Below are 21,349 nucleotides of genomic sequence, written 5' to 3'. Positions count from 1 at the left end.
TCTACTAAATCTCCCATTTCGCCCTCAGTATGTATCTTGGCAGAGATTATTAATATATTCCATCTGTCTCTAAAGGCATTTGAAGATTGATTCTTTTATTTTACCCTCAGAATAACCCTGAAAGATAGGTGGAGCAGGTCTTACCCGTCAGTAAATAGATGACAAAACTGGGCCGAGACAGGCTTGCAGAGTTCAGTCTTAATCTTGGAGGCTTTCTCTAAAAGCTATGTGTGTGTGTGGAGGGAAGTCAGAGAGGAGGGGAAAAAAAGTGTAATGCTTTAAGAAGTACATATATGGTGAAAGCAGGATTTCTCAATCTCAGCACTATTGATATCTTGGGCTAGATAATTCTTTGTTGTAGGAGTCTGTCCCCTGCATTGTAGGATGTGGCATTTTCCCTAGTCTCTATCCACTAAATGCCAGTAACATCTCCCCTTCCTCTAGTCATGACACTAAAAATGTCTCCAGACATGGCCAGATATCCCCAGGGGTGGAACTGGCCCACCACTGAGAACTTCTGAGCTAAAGGATGACAGAAATGGCATAGAATTGTCTAGTAAACATAAAAGAAGCTGGAGTCAGTCCTCATTCTTTGGTCACACATTTTGTTCACCAATATTTACTGAACTCTTGTTGTGTGTGTAAGTTATCTACCATAAGGCACAAAAGAAGGTAAACAAATGTGACAGGGTTTATTAAATGTATACTACTTGCAAGGGTCTGGACTGGTTATGCTCCATATTGTGGCAAGACCCATGGGGAGATAAGGTCCACAGTAAAACAACAAAACTATAAGGATATTTCCTATGTACAAAAGGTTCTCAAAGTAGCTGGAGGATGGAGGTGGGTAGAGGAAAGAATGAGGAAAAAAAGGCTAACCTTAGGACAAAACTAAATAAGTCTACTTAAAAAAAGGTACAATAAAATCTGTAACATAGCTGAATATTAGTTCACAAGGAATTTTCTTTCAAAAGCAGGGCTGGAGAAGTAAGAGAAATTTTTATACATATGACAGAAGAGTGCACCATGGGGAAGAAATTCTAGAGTAGAGGTGCAAAGACATGGGTTGCCCAGATTCAATACTTTGGACTTTCCCAAATTCACTGTATATTTATTTCAACATTTTATTCTATTTCATTTGCATTTTTGATGACCCTGAGGCTATTTGTTATTCAGCATCATAATTTTCCTTCTCTGCTGGCCAGAATATTTTTTTTAAGTCTTTCACTTCATTTTTTTCCTTATTACAAAAGCACAGAGAAAAGTTAGAAATTATAATCAAATGGAAATTATAAAATACACACAATCCTACCATCTAGAGACAACCCCTCTTTAGCATTTACCCTCATCAGTAAATTGCTTTACAATTTGTTCTTTACCACTTGGCAATATATTATGAATATTTTTCCCCTTTCAATAAATTCACATCTGCAGCATCTTTTAATGATGACTTAGTATTTGCGCTATATAGGTGAATCAGTTTATTTAATTTATTTAATCTCTGTTACTGGTCTTTCATATTGCTTTAAACTTCTCTTATCACAGGCAGGACTGGGATAATTTGTGTATGTGGCTACATTTCCTTAATTACTTCCTTACAGTAATTTCTCAGTAGTTTCCCATATTTTCACCCTCAAGCACCCCTTTTATTATTGTCCCCTCCTGGGTCCCATGTTTGAGAAGATATAATCTACCAAACTACATTTGGTATGAAGAAATTTGTCTTTTTTTTTTTTTTAAGGCTTTGTGTACAAAGACTTAAACTGCTAATCAAAACATTGAAGCAGCATGAGGTTTAAAAGAATATTTACTACATTAAGATGATATAATTCTAGCCTAAAGCAAAGACCCCTGATATGCTAGTTGGCCTCTGCAGTCTTATCTTGGGGAACCATATTTTTTCTGTGAGCTTTTCTGAAATCTTAGAATTTGCAAATGCTGTTTTTGTAGCTGCCTACCATTCGTCGGGGCTGAAAGGGACAAATACTTGGAGTCAGTGAGTTGCTTTAGACTAACAGAAGAGAGAAATACGGGCATGATTGTGTAAATACATCAAATGGTTACTCTGTTTTCTGTGGCCTAATGATAGATTCCACATAATTGCTCTTTACTTGGAAATACCTGGTTCTGGGTACAAATTGCTAGAGAACAAGGTTTTAATCTGATGTAGTTTTAAAAAAATGACCCAAGTAGACCATTTCTGAAGGTCCGTGACCAAAAGTAGCCAAATGTGGGGAGTCCTGAAACCATCCCCAAAATGTGTATTGTTTGATACAGCCTGGCTCTGGTGCTTGCCAGTGAGTGACAGCTGCAGGGCTAATCCACCCAGAAGCTAAGAGCCTCGCTCATTTCCAAAAGGAAATTCACTTTGGCCATTGCTGCTTGTCAGTTACATTGCTTTGTTTAATGGCATGATGTCCAGAATAGCTCTTTGGACCCAAACAGTAAGGAAAGAACTTCAATGCTTACTTGGATGTTCTAAATTTAGTTTATTTTCTGAGCTGTTTGATGCCAGGGGGTTAAATGGTTTGGCTCCTGGACTGAGGTTTGGGTTACAGAATTCTTAGGCGGGCTCTTCCTCGCAGCATTGTGAATTCAGATTAGGCTCTGCAGAGGCTGTGCATATGTACAATGCTGGTGGTGGTGGAAGGGTTCCTGGGACTGTTCCAGCAATAATTTCAAGCCAGACTTTTCAGTGTGGGTCTTCTACATGGCGGTGAGTCAGGCTGTGCTGTAGCAGAGAGCGGCAGTGTGGAGCAGCCTGAACCCGAGCTGTGATTGGAATCTTGCCAGTATGTCTGATGACAGAGTGTCTCCCCGTGGTGTGGGCATCTTATGTCCAGGATAGAGATATTAATTCGTTAAAATTTTTGGAAACACTTGAAATTGCACTGTAATCTTGCTGTTTCTTAGAGAGTAAAATTCAGTATAGAGTGGGCTGATTCCTTTTGAAAAAAATCTCAATCCTTGAGGCGCCCACAGAACTTCACGGAGGCAGCACAGTCACCATACAGCAGGCTTCCTGCGTGGGCTGTGGGTGGCGTCAGAGTGAGACTTCCCGATACAGGACTGGGTAAGGGCAGTAGCAAGGGTGGCAGAGTCAGGTTGGAGAGGCCTTAGACACAGGCACCCAGTTTTCCGCAGATGCTTTGTGGGGTCCCTCAGAGCAGGAGCTGCCTAACAGTGAGCTCTGCACCCCCTTCTGCATTCCCAGGGGCTCTACCTTTGTTTGAATTCCATACTGAGTATCTATAACCTTTTGTTTAGTAAATTTCATCGCAAAAAAGCAAAAAAGCTGGGGGGGGGGAGCACAAAAGAACTACAGAAACAAAGCATTCAAAACAACTGAAATGAAATAGCCGCGAGTATGCAGAGAAAGAAACTGAGGCCCCAAAAGTGTAAAATATTCACACTTGAGTTCAAAGATCAAAAAGTTCAAGGGTGACAACTGGACCTAGAACTCTCCATCCTTCCTCTACCCCTCCTTCTCCAACTCCTCTTCTTTACCTCTCTCCCTCTCCTCATTCCTCCTCTGCTTTCTCCATCTTCATTTTCTATATATGTTTAATTGTCGGTAAAGGTAGAAACAATGAACTAAATGGTGTGATATTTATGTAAGATTTGCTCAGATTTGATCATTGTCCCATCTTGATCCCAGTTCACCTTATTTTTAGCTGGAGTTCGAATAGAAGGATATTTTGAACTCAAGATCTTTCATATCAGCTTTCCTATTGACTCATTTGAAGCAAGATGACTGGTTTGAGGAGTCTCCTATAATAAAACTTGAACCTTACCTGTACACATACACTTATACGAGCGTCCCCAGTTTTGTAAGAGTTGGTATGTTGTTAACTCAGGGTCATTACCTGCTCCCTGTTGTAATTTCATCTAAAGGGCATTACCTAGGGATTTTTACAAATGAAATCTGAAAAAAAAAAATGTACTCGTTAATGATGACTAGTCAAGAGAAAATGATGACAAGGTGGTGAGGGGCTGTTTGAGGATACTGAACACTTGGTGGTCCCGAGGTAAGCAGGGCCACTAAGACACAGTTTCCATGGCAGTTCTGGCCCGACCAGCCACAGTTCCATAAGGCATGGGAAAATGCTTCATGTCGTGAAACACCCCAGCCCACGTCATCTGAAGCTGCGATTCCCAAGCAGAGGAGAGCCAGGGCTTTTCCAGCGAAGCCTCTGGGACAGTGTTGACAAGCGACCCTGCCCTCCTCTGACCTGTTTGTTCTGGTGGATGAAGGCCTCCCCCATCTGACCTTTTCCCTCTCGCTCTCCTCCCCTTCCCACGCTGGAAGACTCTCATCCTCCAGGTTTTGTTGTTGTTTTCTTATCCTCTCTTCTTGCCAGTTCCTGTGCTTCTTTCTGCCGATGCCTACTGTTACGGACTGTATTACATCCCCACCAAATTCATATGTTGAAGCCCTACCTAGTGGTGAAGGTTAGACGAGGTCAGAAGCTCCTGATTCCATAGAACTGGTGTCCTTATAAGGAGACAGAGAGAGACTCTGAGATCTCTTTCTCTCTACCTTCACATTGAGAAGAGGCCATGGAGGACGTGGGGAGAAGGTGGTGTCCGTCAGGCACCAAGAGAGGTTTCATGAGAAAGGAAACTTGCTGGCACCTGGATCTGGGCCTTCTAGCCTTCAGAGCTGTGAGAAAATACATTTTTGTTGTTTAGGCCTCCCAGTCTGTGGTATTCTGTTACAGCAGCCCAAGTTGACGAATAACAACTACTTAGCAAAATTTCATGTGAACATTCTGAGGGCACTAGGGCCTCATGAAAAAGCCTTTTCTTCACACATCCCACTCGCTTTGGATCAATAAAGAGCTGTTAATGTTTCTTCACGCCACGTGCCTGCTTACCTGTGGGGTGTGTGCACACGTATTCATGTATGTTTGTGCATCTAGAAACAGTCACACACAAACTCAGACACACTTGTTCCTACAACAGCAGCTAATATTAACTAAGCACTTACTGTACGTGACACACTCTGCAAAGTACTTCACATTATGTCCTAATCCTCACAATAAACCTCTGAGGAATACATTCTCGTTTCCTTTATCTAATCGAGGAAACCAACATGTAAAGAGGTCAAGTAATATGCCCACAAAACTCAAGCCACTGGATTCCAGAGCTCCTGTTCTTAACCACCTTGCTGCAGTGCTTCCCGTTTTTCTTTATACCCCTTGTTCCTATATATACTGCAGTGTTCCAGAGGGGAAAAACATCAGAGAGCGTTTTCAAAGATATATAAAATGTTGTACAAAATAGCATATAGATATAGGGATGAAGGCATAAGAATAAAAATGGAACTTGGATCTAGAAATGAAGAGAATGTATACTTGTGTTTAGCTTGAAGTTTTCTGGCAGCCGACAAGAAAATGGAAAGCTGGTAATTCTGAGAGTATACTGTGTCCTTAAGTTAAACGTGTACCAATTGCTCAACAGAAATACAATTTCTCTTATAATTTAACCCAGGCAAGAATTTCTCCTAAATCTTCCTGTCTGATATAACAAACAAAATCATCGGCTTCCTTAGAGCAGACAAAATGGTGAGTTCCCTCGAACTGTAACAAACACACGTAACAAACACACGTATGTGTATATATACACATATACACACACACACGCCCACACAGCTGTGTCCTCATATAGCTGCTCACGTCACCAGTCCTTCTTCCTCTTTTTTTCACCTAGTGACTCTGGGTCAAAAACTAGCAATGACAACTGCCAGGTCATCGTGAGAGTCCAAGGATGCACTGTTGGTGTAACACAACAATGACATTGGCGGAGGAACCAGGATTTAGAGAATGTTTTCCAACACAGAGGTGGTAACCCAGGAGTGGATTATGAAATCAAGCTGGTGGACCTCAATTGGCATTCTGAAAACCTAAGTAGGAGAGAATAGGAAATTTCAGAGTAGATTGCAAATGGCAAAGTAAGTGTTGTTTTATGAGATGTTTCAGTACACATTTGTATCCATATGTACGTGTATGAACATTTATAACTAAAATAATGTCTCTTGTTCTGTCAAAAGGTAGCCTTGTCTGGTTGCATTTACAAAAATGGATGTTTTTGCTCTCCATGTTCAGATTTAGCCATTTTAATTATAAAACAGATAAAGATGGGATCCTATAGCATGATCAGATCCAGTAAATATGCTTAGAGGCTGTAGAAATAAGAATCTAGGAAAATTTCTCTGGCAATTACTGAAAAAAGGACTCTGGGTCGAGAAGACACTGTTTTTCGAATTGGATGTGGGTGAGATGGATAGGCACCTAGGCCACACTGCTGGGACAAGGAACAGCACAAATAATGACAGCAATACTCTACAGGCAGTCACCATGGCAACTTCACTTAAATGTGTGCAATATAAAGTCCTAGCACTTCAGGGTAAAAAAAAAAAAAAATGTGCTTTTTGAGAACATAAGTATATCACTTTGTTTACTTAGCATGCATCCTCTCATAAGACATTAAAACATTTTGCATCAGACTCGGATAATGAAAAGTGATATAATATGTACTTAATAAAAGAGCTTTTTTATTATGTAAAAAATTTAATGCTTGTATTAAGATGTTTGCTTCTGATTTGGGCAATAAAAAAACCAACAGGCAAGTTCACTTCACATATTTGTTCATTTGTCTTCATTTTCAGGGTCCCTCATGAGTTTTCAGCAGAGTGCTATCTGGGACACTGAAAGCATTTCTCATTCCCAGAGGTCATAATTCACGGGGTTAATTAACACCAACAGAGAGACAACTCTCAGATGCAAATCTCAACTCTAGCCCTTTATCCTGAGTCATAAGACTTCAGTATTTGTTTGTCTACTTAGATATCTTAAAGACAACTCAGAATGAAGATGCCCTACATTGAAATCATAAGCATGATCTTAGAAATCTTCAAGTCCTACATATCATAAAGCATGATCAAAGCCCCAAAACCAAGCAGGGACTTTTGACATCTCAATCTCTCACCTAGCTCCCTCTCTCCATGTTGAATCCATCACCAGGTTCTGTTGATTTTACATTCAAACATCTCTTGAATCCTCCATCTTCACCTTTACCAACACGATAGTCCAAGCCCCCATCACGCCTCCTCTGGACCACTACAGTCATCTCCTAACTGAGGTTCCCATATGTATTCTTGCCTTTTTCCAATCTATTTCCCAAACCATAGCCGGAGTTATATTTTTGAAATTCTAATTTAATTATGACTTTCTCCCACATTCCTCCCCCAATGCTTAAAATATTTCAATGATTTTCCGAGATACGTAGGATAAAAATGAAACTCTTTAACATGGTGGATCAGTCAGAAGGCACACTCAAAGTGTTTAGCTGAAAATAGTTTCTTGAAGAAACTATTGCATCGGTGGGAGGAGGTTTAAGGGAATCAAGCAGCAATGGTGGGGCAGCCAATGACAATGACTGTGGAATTCTACCTCGAGGCCAAAAAAGGGAAGGAGCTGGAGGTCTGAGAAGGATGTGTGCTCAAGCAGCTCATGGCCACTGCAAGCACCATGTGCAGCTGGAAGGGCCAGGAAGAGATGCCCTGACTTCTGTCCTCTCCTACCTTTTGATCTCCTGCTCATGCCTCTTGCTGGCTACGCAAAACAGGAAGCCAGAGGGCAGAGGAGCTTGGGTGATGCAGCTACAGGGGCAAGGCTTCCAGAACACAGAACAGGAAAGGGAAGAGCAGAATGTTGATCTGGGTACAATTATAGGACAGAATTGTCTCCTGGGCAACACTAGGGAACAGTTAGTCTAAGTCACCTGAAAATTGATCTAAAAAAAATGTTAAAGACTATTTGGTGAGCGATCACTGTCCCCCACCTCGTTCTTTAGACAACAGACTTACTAAGTTGCTTTGGAGGACCTAGAAATGCTTGGCCTTTTCATGTTTACCTGAGACAGAACCCTAGAGAATGGGCATTGCTAAAAGAAGCAGGGGGCGGGGATAATCATTTTGCACAGTAATACACAGCTTTCAGGCTGGCTGCACAGCAAGTTGTCTTGTCAACCAGTTGAATGGCAAGAGACTCTGGCAACCTCCACCCTCCTCCCTGTGGCCTCCCCCCCACACACCCCCCTTACCTGATCTGCTGGCCCAATAGTAGACTAACAAATTCAGAAGCATTAACCCACTCAGTATTTTCTTTGTTGACCAGGAACCAGGGCTAGTTCTCATTTTAAGACAACCTTGCAAGGTTTTCTATACCTCTTGAAATCTTTTAATCTGACACATTTTACAGAAATCCCTTCATCTCGCATTTCTGAGCACTTGCTATATGTCCCATGGTCTGCAATAGATGCTGGCTGGTATGAGGTTGAATGACCCCAACTCTTTGACTTCTGGTTTTATGTGAAATTTGAAATAAATGTTCACATTTTTCATTATTCATTTGGAAAGGGAACACGTTTACTTTTTTGCTTGCTTCCTTAGGCTCTTTTTTTTCCTGCAATAATGAAGTCACCCCGTCTGTGGATAGCATCTGTGGAAAGTAACAACACAGGCAGCTGGCATGACTGTGACCAGTTTCCAGGGCAAACTTGTGGTTTGGGAGGCATCTGCGTTTTATGTGGGCTGGCGATGGGCTGTGTATTTCCCGTCTCTAGAGGCAGGCAGTGGCAACAACGGAAATAATTGACTCTAGGAATCCTGACTACTCATTAAGTCACTTTCGGTGTTGAGTGCATTTTAGTCAGGGGTGGGGGGTAGGTCCTAGCCAGACCACCTCCTGTAGGGATGTGCCTTCTATTTCCTTTATACCGTCCCACAAAAGGAGGTGAAACACTTTTCACACAATTGAATCAGAGTAAATATTTCTTTATATATCCCTCATAGTTTTCCCTGTCCTCATGTTTGATACCATGGAGATATGCTTCAATGGTGTGTCTCCTAATAGACTATTACTCCACACATTTCCAGTCACTTAACTGAGTTCCATACACTGTAATAGGTGATGGAGGGTATAGGGTTGAAGGACCCCAGCTCCCTAGGAACCCATGGCCTAGAGGGGGATTCAGAAAATAAGCAGGAATAATAAGCAAGGTGAGTGCTGTGACAGAGGGGGTGCCAGACACAATGGGGAGCCAGCAGGCAGGGATCAATTCTCCTTGAGAAGAGTTTTTAGAGAGGACGTGACCTTGCATCAGCTTTATAGGATGGACTGACAGGCATCAAAAGTGGGATGGGCCTTCTAGACACAAGAACTATAAAAGTAAAGCCTGGAAGAATGAGAGCCTGGGGGTGTTCAGGAAACCATGGGGTCTTAGAGAGCAGTAGTTCCCAAACTGTGTTCCATGAGATCCTGTTCATAGCTGTTCCTTGGAAAAAGGGGTCCCTGGACAGAAAAAGTTTGAGAAACCTGGACTAAACCATCTTAAACAGCTTTCCTTTTTAAATGCTTGCTTGATATGGTTTATTAATGACGTGATTTTCTTAACATGCCAACGGGCTTTGTGATTCTTTGAAATGGAGACAGAATATCATTAAAGAAATCAAACAAAGAGGCCAGGACACTGAGGTGGCTCTAACACCCTGGTGGTCTACCTAAGCAAACAAAACCTAAGCCAGAGTCATTCCTGCAAATGCCTCAAGGGTAAGAAGAACTGCCAATCACAGACAGCTTTCCCAAATAGTGTGACTGCTGAAGCTGGAGCAAATCAAATTGTTTCCTTGCTTTGCTTCCATGTCATCTCTGGAAAAATCTTGCCCCGGCTCCTGTTGGTGGAATGCCTCTAAGTACTTTTGATTTGGTATTGCCCGATTCTAACTGATTTTTACTCAAATAAACTCAAGTTTTACACGCCTCAGTCTATCCTTCACAGCGTGATGAGTTGTCCAGATTTCTTTGGCCACAGGACCATGTGTTCATGACCCGTCTATTTGGGAAATGCTGCGCTGAGCACAAAATGCAGATGGGCCAGCGGTCAGAAATGAGGCTGGTGAGGATGGTGAGGGGAGCATGTGAAGTATTTATGGGTACAGGAGGGATTTGAAGGATTTGTGTAAAATGACCCCTGTGGCCGGATGTGCATTTTAGATCTTTGCATCGGAAGGGGATGGTTTGTTCATCATTGGTGCCTTCCCTCCTACCCTCCCTCTCTTCCTTTCCTTCCAACATGTATTAAGTGCCCACAACAACCAAGCACCATTCCAAGATGCTGGGGATACACTACTGAACAAACGAAACGGAATGCGCTGATAGAGCTCACATCCTAGTGGAGGGAGACAGACACAGACAGTGTGTGGGCAATGGGGTGCTACTCGTTTAAAGAGGGTGGTCGGGAAGGCTGTGAGAGAAAGAGCCTGAGATGTCCAGTGGAAGATCACTCCAAGGCAGAGAAAGAGCTCGTTCAATGCCCTGAGGTGGCTGTGCTATACTTGAGGTGACCTTCAGGCATCCAAGTAGAGATATCCTAAAGGCAGTCTAGTATAGAGAAGGGAAATTCAGAGAAGAGGTGGAAACTCAAGACTTAGGCTTGGGAAACAGCCGCATTTTGTTCTAGCTGAAGGGATGGGCGTGGTCAGAGTGGGAAGAGAAGCAGACCAAGAATGGGACAGAAGATAAAACCAAGAAGAGTACAAAAAGGGAGAGGGACCAGCCAAGTTAAAGGAAGTACGCATATTATCAGTGGCTGCAGGCACTGACCTTGAGCCTTCTCCACCAAGGAAAGATGGCCAAGGAGGGAATTAAAAACCTGAAACCAAGTCCACTGGAATGGGGGTGGGGCAGGTGCCTCATGGACCAATAGCTCCTTTTGTACAGGGAAGAGTCCAGTCATCTTCTTTAGTTGGAGAGGGCAGACTTTGAAAACAAACATAATTAGACAAGAGAGCAAGATGATAAAAGCAAAACCTTGTGATTTCAGAATTCTGGGCAGAATGGTTCACATTTCACTAATTGCTGAAGACTATCTTTGGGGCTGACCATTTCTGTGGGTTTCTGTTAGATATGCACGTGGAAAGCAGACTCTGGAGGGGAAAAGTTTCAGCTCCCAAAGGCAAAAAGGTTTGAAAAGATAACGCCATACGTTGTTTTAAGGATGGACAAAAGGTACATCTTTGCAGATTATGTTTACTTAACTAGGAGGCAGGGAGGAAGCATCACAGGGAAGCGCCCCAGCATTTGCAACCAGCCTTCCTGGACTCAAATTCTAGCGCGACTTCTTACTAAACCTTGTGACTTTAACAATTTTTTTTTTCAAACTTTCTCTGTGTCTCAGCTTTTTATCTGTAAATTTACCTTAAGAGCAGTATATAACTCAGAGTTGTAGCAAGAATGAAAGAAGTTAAATCACAGAGAGCATGGTGCATAGAAACTCCTCTAAATGTTTGTTCATTTGTTGTGTGTAGGTATCTCACTTCTCCATCTGGATTTAGACTGCCCTTTAAATGAATTACAAATTACTACTTGTCCCTGGGAAGAGTTTTTTGTCTGCACAATGGCTAATAGAACCCTGAGAGCAAAGACCCTGGAGCCCACTGGCAGGCAGGGTTGAGCTGTTACATGAGCTGTGTACCTAAAAAGAAGCGAAGAAAGTCAGCACTAGGGAATGGCCAAGTGCAAAACAAGCCGAATTTGCAGAACACAGAGGCATTCCCTGGAGATTGCCCCAATTCACCGAAAGAGGATCAGGTAGAAGTTGGGATTCCCCATGATTATGCATGCAGGGGATGGAGCTTTTGTGATTCAGACCTTATCCGTCAACATGAAGTAATTTTAGGAGGCCTGGTAGAGGCCCGGCTGACATCCTAGCCACACATGGACGAGGCAGCGACCTCACCTTGCTCCAGATCCTCTGTGGAGGAAAATATGTCACTGGGGCTCTGAGGGAAAGGTATGCTTTGATCTCTGATTAGAGTACACAGGAAGGAATGTTCCACAGCACGACTGCCATCTTTCCTCTGCTTCTAAGAAGATGAAGACAGGAGTAAGGCAGGCCAGAAATAAAACTGTGCTCTTTATTTCTGTCATTGGAGATTAAGCAGATGACTAATCATCTGTCTCCCTCTGTTTCCAAACTAAATAAAAAGCTTTTGAAATTACCCAGGAGAACTTTGGGGCACTGTACTCACGTCATGATGTACTATATATCCAGGCCCTGCCACTCAGCCCAGGAATGATGAGCGCGTCTAGGGTTTGGAAACATATTTGGGAACTCTTGAGACCAAGTAGATTCTCAGCATATCACCTAATTCTTTAGACTGAAAATCTAGACCACATGATGTTATTGGACAAAGATTCCATGTCTCTGAGTGTATATTATGCTTATAACTTTTTTTTCACTTTTCCCCCATTAAGTGTAGTTAATGGACTGGTATTTAACTAAAAAGAAAGAAAAATAAACCTGATTTCTGGAGCCTTTAAAAACCACCCTTAAAAGTTCTGCCATCTGTTTCTGAATCACTCAGAAAACCAAGTGAAGAAATGCAAACTTTTCTAATAAAACTGAAAACATAGCAGCAGCTGTACGTTCTGGGGTGGTGTGACCTGTTTCAGCACGTGGACGTCTCCAACAATTTATAGAACACTGGGCTGCCAATCTCAGCTCTGACTGTGATTCCTAGGTTAACAGTGAACAAATGATATGATTTAGTGCCATTCTGTCATCTGCACTTTGAAGAGTTCCATCCTCATAGAAGTGCCTCAGGGGCATTTAGAAACAGGCGGACATTGCCAGACAAAGAGCTGCGGGCAGGTGTAAAGTGTTGCCAAACAACATAATCTGTAATCTTCTGTTTCTGCCTCATTCTGTGCCTTCTTGCGGTGGTTTTTCCTCTTTCATTATCTAAGATCTTTTCTATTTTATTAGTAATTCAACATGCAAAGGTTAAAAAAAAAAATCCCTCTAAGACCCAGACAGAAAATAATATCTTGCTTTAAGTAATCTTACTTTCTGAATGTAGGACAAGCTACCCCTTTTTATAGTTTCTGAGCACCTTCTCTTTATGTGTGAGATTTAGCACGTGATGCTTGACAAATCCTTTCCCAGAACTTCTAATTATTAAACTGTCATTTCTGAGTCATGTTTATTTTTCTGTTTCTGATTTCACTTTGGGAGTTGTAGATTTATGTTCAATACCTTGGAAGAATAAAGATTTTCAGAATTTAAAAATAAAGCCTACTTCACACAAAGGGTAAAACAATACCACAGAGATGGCATCAGAGGACTGCTACATTAATGAGTTAGGAAAGGATCTGGACAAAGTTTGCAACACCATAAACGACAGGAAAATCTGGTCTGTGCTTCACTGTGTCCTTCAGACTTGTCTAGTTGCAAGTGACAGAAATCAACTCCGACTAGCTTGAGAAAAAGGAAGAAGAGGGAATTCAGTGGAAGGAAATTGAAGGATCACAAAAATGTAAAGGAATAGTTAAAAACGAAAAATACAGGAGGAAAAGGTATAAAGGCAGCTTCAGGATCTTGACATTCAAACCCATAGACTTTTTCCTCCAAGGAGCTCTTAAATGTGCCTGAGCTCCATGGACCCCAGTCTTCACGTCTCTGTCCTGTGCATGCCGAATTCCTGGAACTGAGTATTCCATGGTACCACTTTGGTCAGTTCTCTAGTCCTACAGCAACTGTGGCAGGATCCTAGAACACAGACTTATTCTTAGAACCCCACCTGTAGATGTGATATTGCTTTAGTTTGGGCCTTCCAGCAAGCAGATGTCAAGATAGCATTAGACATTCAAGAGATTTGCTGGGGGAAGCACCTGTGAAGGATAAAGAGGAGGGACAGAGGACACCGTTCATGCAGGTCTAATCCTCATGAGGAAGCGAAGGAAGAAAGCAAGGTTGGACTGGCAGAATCTAAGACTGCAGCATTAAGAAAGTTTTGGCCAAGTCAATGGGTATCCAAAGTCAAGAATCAGAAAATCCTTGCAAGGAGTAGCTTGCCTTAGTATCCCTTTCATACTCAGAAACTGGCTGAGAGTGGGAGACATGGTCTTGGGCACGAATGTTGTGATGGACTGGGGCCATCCATCAGTTACATCCTGAACAGCAGGAGATTTGAGTAGTGTCTTTCCACAGAGCTGTTCCCCAATAAGGGAGAATCACAGAGAACCGAGAGGTCAGCCCAAGATATGTCCTCCGCATTAACCTTTAGAGATGAACTCTTGAGAAATGAGTGATGACTGTTTGGGGCTCTCTTGGTACCAAGCCATGAGTCTGATCACACCCGGTAATTCCTAAGTTCCTACAATATCCATTCAGCTTTGCATTATCCTGTCTTGTCACATTCTATTTTAAGATCCTACGCAAGTGAAATAGAGTTGAACCAGATGTTCCCAACAGTATCTCAGGAAGGTCATCCCTTGGGTAACGATACCTAAAGGGAACAGCCTTAGGTTGTTGCTTATGTAAGTGCCCTCACTCATGGGTTTTCTCCACTTTCTTGTTTGCCAGGAACCACAGCTCCAGAGTTGGCTTTGGCTGCTACTTCAACAGAGTGTGGCTTTAGTGGCAGAGGTGATATTGCTTGCAGGGAGGAAAACAGGAGTTGGGAGAAGGAAGGATCAGATAAGGGGCCTGTTGATAGGAAGAAAAGGCCCCCTTTGGGCAATATTCCAAGGAGAGTCCCCCTCCCCTGCCACCCACACTTTTTCCTGGCTTTCCCATCCACAAAAATCTCAGGATTCATTGAAATGACCGTCTCAACTTGGTTCTCTCCCTAGCAGGTCGCTAAAAGAGCCAAGCAAGCTGCATTTCTGCCGACTGTACAGCTACACAGGCCCGAAGGGGATGGTAAGGCGGCTGGCTCGAAATCCCTCTATAGGCAAACCTCTGACAACACACACACCACATCTCAGGGTCCCTCTGGGTACACATCCCACCTGCTCTATTCTGAAATGTTTCCCTTTGCAATTTCTAGTTCCTCTTTTGTTAACACGTTGTAATGAGAAGATTTAGTAAGTGCTACTTAATTAAATGATTCTCCCTTAAGGCCTTAAAAGTTTCCCTTTCAGATATCTGTGGAATCTTGTGGAGGAGAAATATGGGTACAAATAGAATTCTTATTTGACTTTATTCGTCATGATAAAAATGACATAAGCTCCTGTAATAAATAACCCCCACCCAATCTCAGCGATATGACATTCAGTGTGGATGTTTCTAATGGGGCTGCTCTCAGCTCTCACCCAAGCAGTGACTCAGTGACCCAGACTCTTTTCATCTTGTGGCTCCATTGCACTGAGGTTTCAAAGTCACACTAGCATCACCCAACAGGGAACAGGAAGAAGAGCATGAGAAGGGAGGATTACACGTGGGAGATTTTTCTCAGTGACGCTGAAAAGTGGCTTACATGCTTCCTGCATATATTCCATTCACCATAACTCTTCATGTAACCAACCAAACGGCAAGTGAGACTGGGAAATGTAATTTCGTGAATACCACAGTCTTCACCAGATTGGCTAATAGAAACTTGGAGATAAACTACTGCATCTCCTAGAAAGACAAGCCTTCCCCCACCACCCTCTATGATGAATAGTTGTTCTTTCCCTTTTGTCCTGTACATCCATGTGTCATCTAGGAACAGGACTGATATTAATTCAAAAAATAATTATTGAGCTCCTCTTATGTGCCAGACACTATGCTAGGTGATGTCGTTATAAAATCAGATGTGATCTGTATCTTCAAAGAGCTTATGATCAGGTACAAGAGTGAAAATGCAATCAACAATTAAAATGAAAAAGGCGGGAGATTGGGATTGACATATATACACTACTATGTATAAAATAAATAACTAATGAGAACCTCCTGTATAGCACCGGGAACTCTACTCGGTGCTCTGTGGTGACCTAAATGAGAAGGAAATCCAAAAAAGTGGGGATATATGTATACATATGGTTGATTCACTTTGCTGTACAGCAGAAACTGACACAGCAGTTCAGTTTATTCAAAAAAATAAAATACAAAATTAAAAAAAGGTGCTTTGACAAATCCAGGGTTCTACTCTGAGCAAGAACGAGGGACCTGGACTAGGCTCAGGGGGGTCAGAGGAGAGTTGTGAGAAGAGGTGAAGCTTTAAATTAGTGTCAAAGAATAAAGAAGAGTAAAAGGGCAGTTCAGGGAGAAAGAATACCATACGTGAAGACAGAGAAGATGTAAAACTGCATGATACGTGAATGGGCTAAGTAACCTGGTGTGACTGAGGTGAAGCTAGCCAGATGAGTGAACGTAAGGATGGGGTGTATAATTTATATATATATATATATATAATGGGTGTATAATAGAGTGTATAATTTGATGAGTTTGGCAAGTGTATACAGTCATATAACCACCTTCACAGTCAAAATATAGAACATCTCTATCCCCCCAGAAAGTATCTGCATTTCCCTTTGCAGTTGATTCCCTTCCCTGGGCCTTGCCATCCAGGCAACCAGTGATCTGCTTTCTGTCACTATAGTTTTGCTTTTTATAGGAGTTATATAAATGGAATCATACAGTATGCAGTCTGTCTTATTTGACTTCTTTTGTATAACATAAGGCTCTAGAGATTCACTCAGTCTATTCACGTCAATATTTCATTCTTTTCACAGCGGAGTAGTATTTCGCAGTATGTATACACTATGATTTGTTTACTCATTGATCAGTTGATGCAAATTTGGACTGTTCAATTTTGGGTTATTATGAGCACTGCTACTATAAACATTCAGGTACAAGTCATTGTGTGATCATATATTTTCATTCATCTTGGGTAAACACTTAGGAATAGGAACGTTCAGTCATATATATGTTTAACTTGGTGAGAAATGGCTAAAGTTTTCCAAATTGGCTGTACCATTTTGCATTCCCACCAGCAATGTATGACGGTTCTGACCGGTTCACATCATTGTCAAAGTTCGGTATTGTCTTCTAAATTTAAGCCATTGTACTAGGGTGTCTAGTAGTTTCTCATGGTGGTTTTAACTTGTAATTACCCTGATGACTCGTGATACTGAACATCTTTTCACTTGCTTTTTGGCCAAATGTATATCCTCTATTATAGAGTGCCCTTAATTTTATTCTTTGCCTTCTTACTGAGTTGTAAGAGTTCTTTGTATACTGGATACAAGCACTAGGATTTGTAAATCTTTTCTCTTGGTCTGTGACTGGCTTTCTAGTTACTGTAAATGTATTTTTCAAAAGTTAACATTAAAAAAAAAATGAAGTCCATTTCATCGAATTTTCTTCTATTTTCATGCTTTTCTGTTGCTCCCTAAGAAATCTGACTAACCCAATTTCACCAAAAAAAAAAGTTTTTGTTTTTGTTATTTTTTAGAAGTTTTATAACTTTAGAACTTACAGTATGTCCGATTTATGGAGTTAATTTTTGTATTTGTTTTGAGATAAGGGTTGAGGTTCTGCTTTGTGCATATAGACATACATTGGTTTCAACACTATTATTTGAAATGACTATCATTTTTTCTATTAAATTACCTTGACATCTTGGTTAAGAAAAAAAAAAAAAGTCAATTGACCTTAGAAGCACAGGTCTATTTCTGGGCTCTCTCTTCTGTTGATGCTGTGTGTTTACCCTAAGTCAACATCACACTGTATAGATGACAGAAGCTTTACAGTAAGTCTTAAAATCAGATGGTGTCATTCCTCCAACCACTCAAGTCCTCAAAATTGTTTTAGGTATTCTAGGTCCATGTAAAATTTAAAATCAGCTTGTCAATGTCTTCAAAGTAAGTGTGATAGGATTTTCAATGGAATTGCATTGAATCTACAGATAATTTGGGTGAGAATTAAAATGCTGATAATATTAAATCTTCTAGTCCTTGAGTATGGAATAGCCTTCCATTCCTTTAGATCTTCTTTAAAAATTATAGAACATTTTGAGGGAAATTAGTATATAGGTCTTACAATCTTCTGTTGAATTTTATTCCTAAATATTTTTTCATGCTCTTGAAAATAGGGTCTTATATTCCTCTTTGCCTGTATTTTTTGGATTACTTAAATTTTTTTTAGAACTTCATTTTAATGTTCTTAAATTATACTTGTTTGCATTTTCTGGCTGTTCTATGGATTACATATACAGCAGATTTTAAACTTTTTACAGACCAAGTTACAACTAACCTCACACTTACTTCATATAAAATACAGAACCCTTTCAACCCATAGATACATATCTTCTCTTTGTCCTCTATGCTGCATCTACATTATCAACAACACAAGACACTATTATAATTTTGACTTTAAACCCTGTGCAGTAAAGAATTAGTCTTGCTCAAAGAGAGCTCTGGCCTTTGCCCTTGGCTCCTATGAGGTGATTCCCAGGTTCTTGGAATGTCCTGCCTGATACCCATTGTCTAGGGGCTTTGAGTCACATCAGATACGAACAATGTGATTTATGGTAGGAACTTTGGGTCACATGGTATCAGCTCAACCATGCAGGTGATCTACCACAGGGGTCCCCAACCCCTGGGCCCCCGGACCGCTATCCCTCCGTGGTCTGTTAGCAACCAGGCTGCACAGCAGGAGGTAAGTGGTGGGCAAGGGAGCAAAGCTTCATCTGCAACTCCCCATGCCCCCCATCCCCCATCGCTTGCATTACTGCCTGAACCATCCCCATCCCCACCCCCCTCACCCCTCTGCGTCCGTGGGGACCGCTGCTCTACCATGTCTATGCAAGGGAACATCAGCGCGTGGCTGAGCTTCCCTAGCTGGCAGTGTTCCATGCATGCCATCACGCAGCATTTCTGGGATGAGTTAGCACTTTCCATGACTCCACTAGGAAAGGAGAGGTGGAAGCTCTGCCCGGGGAACTCTGCGGGACTCCACCACTGATGGATTTTAATCTCTATCCTTTCACTGAAATAAACCATAACAATGAGCATAATAGCTGTCAATGAGCTCTGTGAGTCCTTCTAATAAGTTATGGGATCTGAGGGTGATCCTGGGGACGCTGAACTTCCAGTTGGTATCAGAATGAGGGTGGTCTTGTGCATTCCCTTAAAATTCTTAAACACACATATGCTTCATAAAGAAATTAAGATAAGACAAAAAAATTACAGACTGTATTTACACAGATATTTTCATTTGATACTCTTTTTGGGATTTATACTTCCATTGAGAATTATTTTCCTTCAGCATATTTTGCTTTTCTGTACAGCAGGCCTATTGGTGATATATTCTTTTGGTTTTCCTTTATATGATAACATCTTTATTCCACCTGCACCTTCACTCTTGAAGGTTTATTTTTCTCCCTTCCCCCACCAGATATAGAACTCTAGGTTGACAGCAGTTGTTTTTTCCTCCTTTCAGTACTTTAAAGATGTTTTTAGACTCTTTTCTGGTCTCCATTGTTTCTGACAAGAAGCAACTAGTTAATCAAATGACTGTTCCCTTGTATGTAATCTGTCGTTTTTCTCTTGCTGTTTTCAAATTTTTCTCTTTATGTTCAGGTTTCAACAGTTTGATTATGATGTTCCAAAGTGAAGCCTTCTTCTGTTTGTCATGCTTGGTGTTTCTTGAACATACTGCGTTGTAAGTCTATATGTTTCATCAAATTTGAGGAAATTTGGCCATTATTTTTTCAATGTTTTTTCTTGCCCACTTCTCTATCTTCTTTCCTTATGGGGTTCTAATTACATGTATATTCAACCATTTGATATAATCTACTGGGTCTGTGAAGTTTTGTTCATTTTAAAATCTTTTTTTATCTCTGATATTAACTTTGAACGATTTCTGTTGATCTGCTTTCAGGTTCGCTTACCCTTTTCTCTGTCATTGCCACTCTGCTCTGAAGTCCATTTGATAATTTTTTATTTCAGATGTTATATTTCTCAGTTTTAGATTTTCTGTTTGTTCTTTCTATTGGTCTAATATCTTTGCTGAAATTTCCTATCCTTCCAACATGAGCATTTTTTAAAAAACTTCATCACATAGAATCATGATAGCTGCTTTGAAATCCTTATCTGTTAAGTCTAACACTTGGATTAACTTAGGGTTAGTTTTTCTCTTAAGAGTATGTTCTCTTAAAAATATGGGTGAAAAAAATATTACTGTTGTACCACTAAAACCCTATGTTTGAAAAAAAACAAAGTTAGTTTTGTTTGGGAAAAAAAAAAAGAGTATGTCCCATTTTTATTCTTCATTTGTCAAGTGATGGTGATTGTATCCAGGACAATATGAATGTTCAGTTGTGGACAGCGGACTCTAATACTTTCTCTGATGACCTATTTTATTTTAACAAACAATTTTCTTGGTTCATACTAGAATCAGAAACTCAGTTTCTGTGTAGCAGGTCCAAACTCAGTCCCTATCTTTTGTCTTAGCAAAACTGTTTTGCGTCTGTTCTGCACATGAATGGTTCACGAGTGTTTAAGGGTAAGAGCCGGAAGGAATTTGGAGAACTCCTCTCTGACCATTTTTCTTTCAGGGCTCCCCATCTCTCTTCAGGGATTGGTTTCCTCAGATTTGGTCTTTTAAATTCCCAGGACAAAAAGACTGCAGTGTTTTCACCAGTGACCCCACTGTCACTGAATCCCTACTAATCATACCTGATCCCAGGCTAAAAGGACAATAATGGAAACTCACTTTATGCAGCTCCTTTCTTATACGCATGAACCCCCCATAAGAATTGGGTTGTAGCACCTCACTCTCTAGTGACTTCAGCTACCAATTTTTTACATTATATCCAGATTTTACAGCTATTACCTGCAGCAGGATCTGGACCTTACTCAGCAATCACCTCGCATTGTCTTTGTCGCCAGCTGTTAATGAGTGAATTGGAATTGGTGCCTGTGTGGGTGGCATCCCATGGTCGCCTGCAGGGATCTCAGCTTCCCAGATACTGATGACTCTTAACTAAGAGGCAGTGAGATTTCCATTTAAATTCTTATTAAATTCAGTGCAAATTAATGCAAATTACAGGCCCACATATAAGATAATGGTATACTAGCTATGACTTACATGTAGAATTAACTAAAATTAATTTAGAGCTTTTGAAATGGAATAGATTGAGCCTAAGGAACAACTCTACTTGGTATTGATATCTATTTCATGTTTAAGAGAATAATATTTATATAGCACCTGAAAATTACTTCACTTTCATAAGATCCTAAGAGTGTAATATTATCATCAGGTACATCAGTGCCTTGGGCCAATTTTACCCTATTATTTTTAACAGGAGCAGGGAGAGGAACTTCCTGATTATCTGTTGCAGTTATTAGCTAAGCCGTTTTGGAGAGGAATGCTAATGCTGTAGAAAATCTGGTTAATGCAGACACACTCCAAAACTTAGCTGTGCATTTCATCACTTGCAAAAAAATCTCATCTGACCTTGGCCAAGTTACCTGAGAGGAGTTCTCTCTCTTTTTTTTTTTGGCTGCATTGGGTC

The sequence above is a fragment of the Hippopotamus amphibius genome, chromosome 7, assembly GCF_030028045.1.
Source record: "Hippopotamus amphibius kiboko isolate mHipAmp2 chromosome 7, mHipAmp2.hap2, whole genome shotgun sequence".
NCBI lineage: Eukaryota > Metazoa > Chordata > Mammalia > Artiodactyla > Hippopotamidae > Hippopotamus > Hippopotamus amphibius.
Note: the sequence above shows the minus strand (reverse complement) of the source record.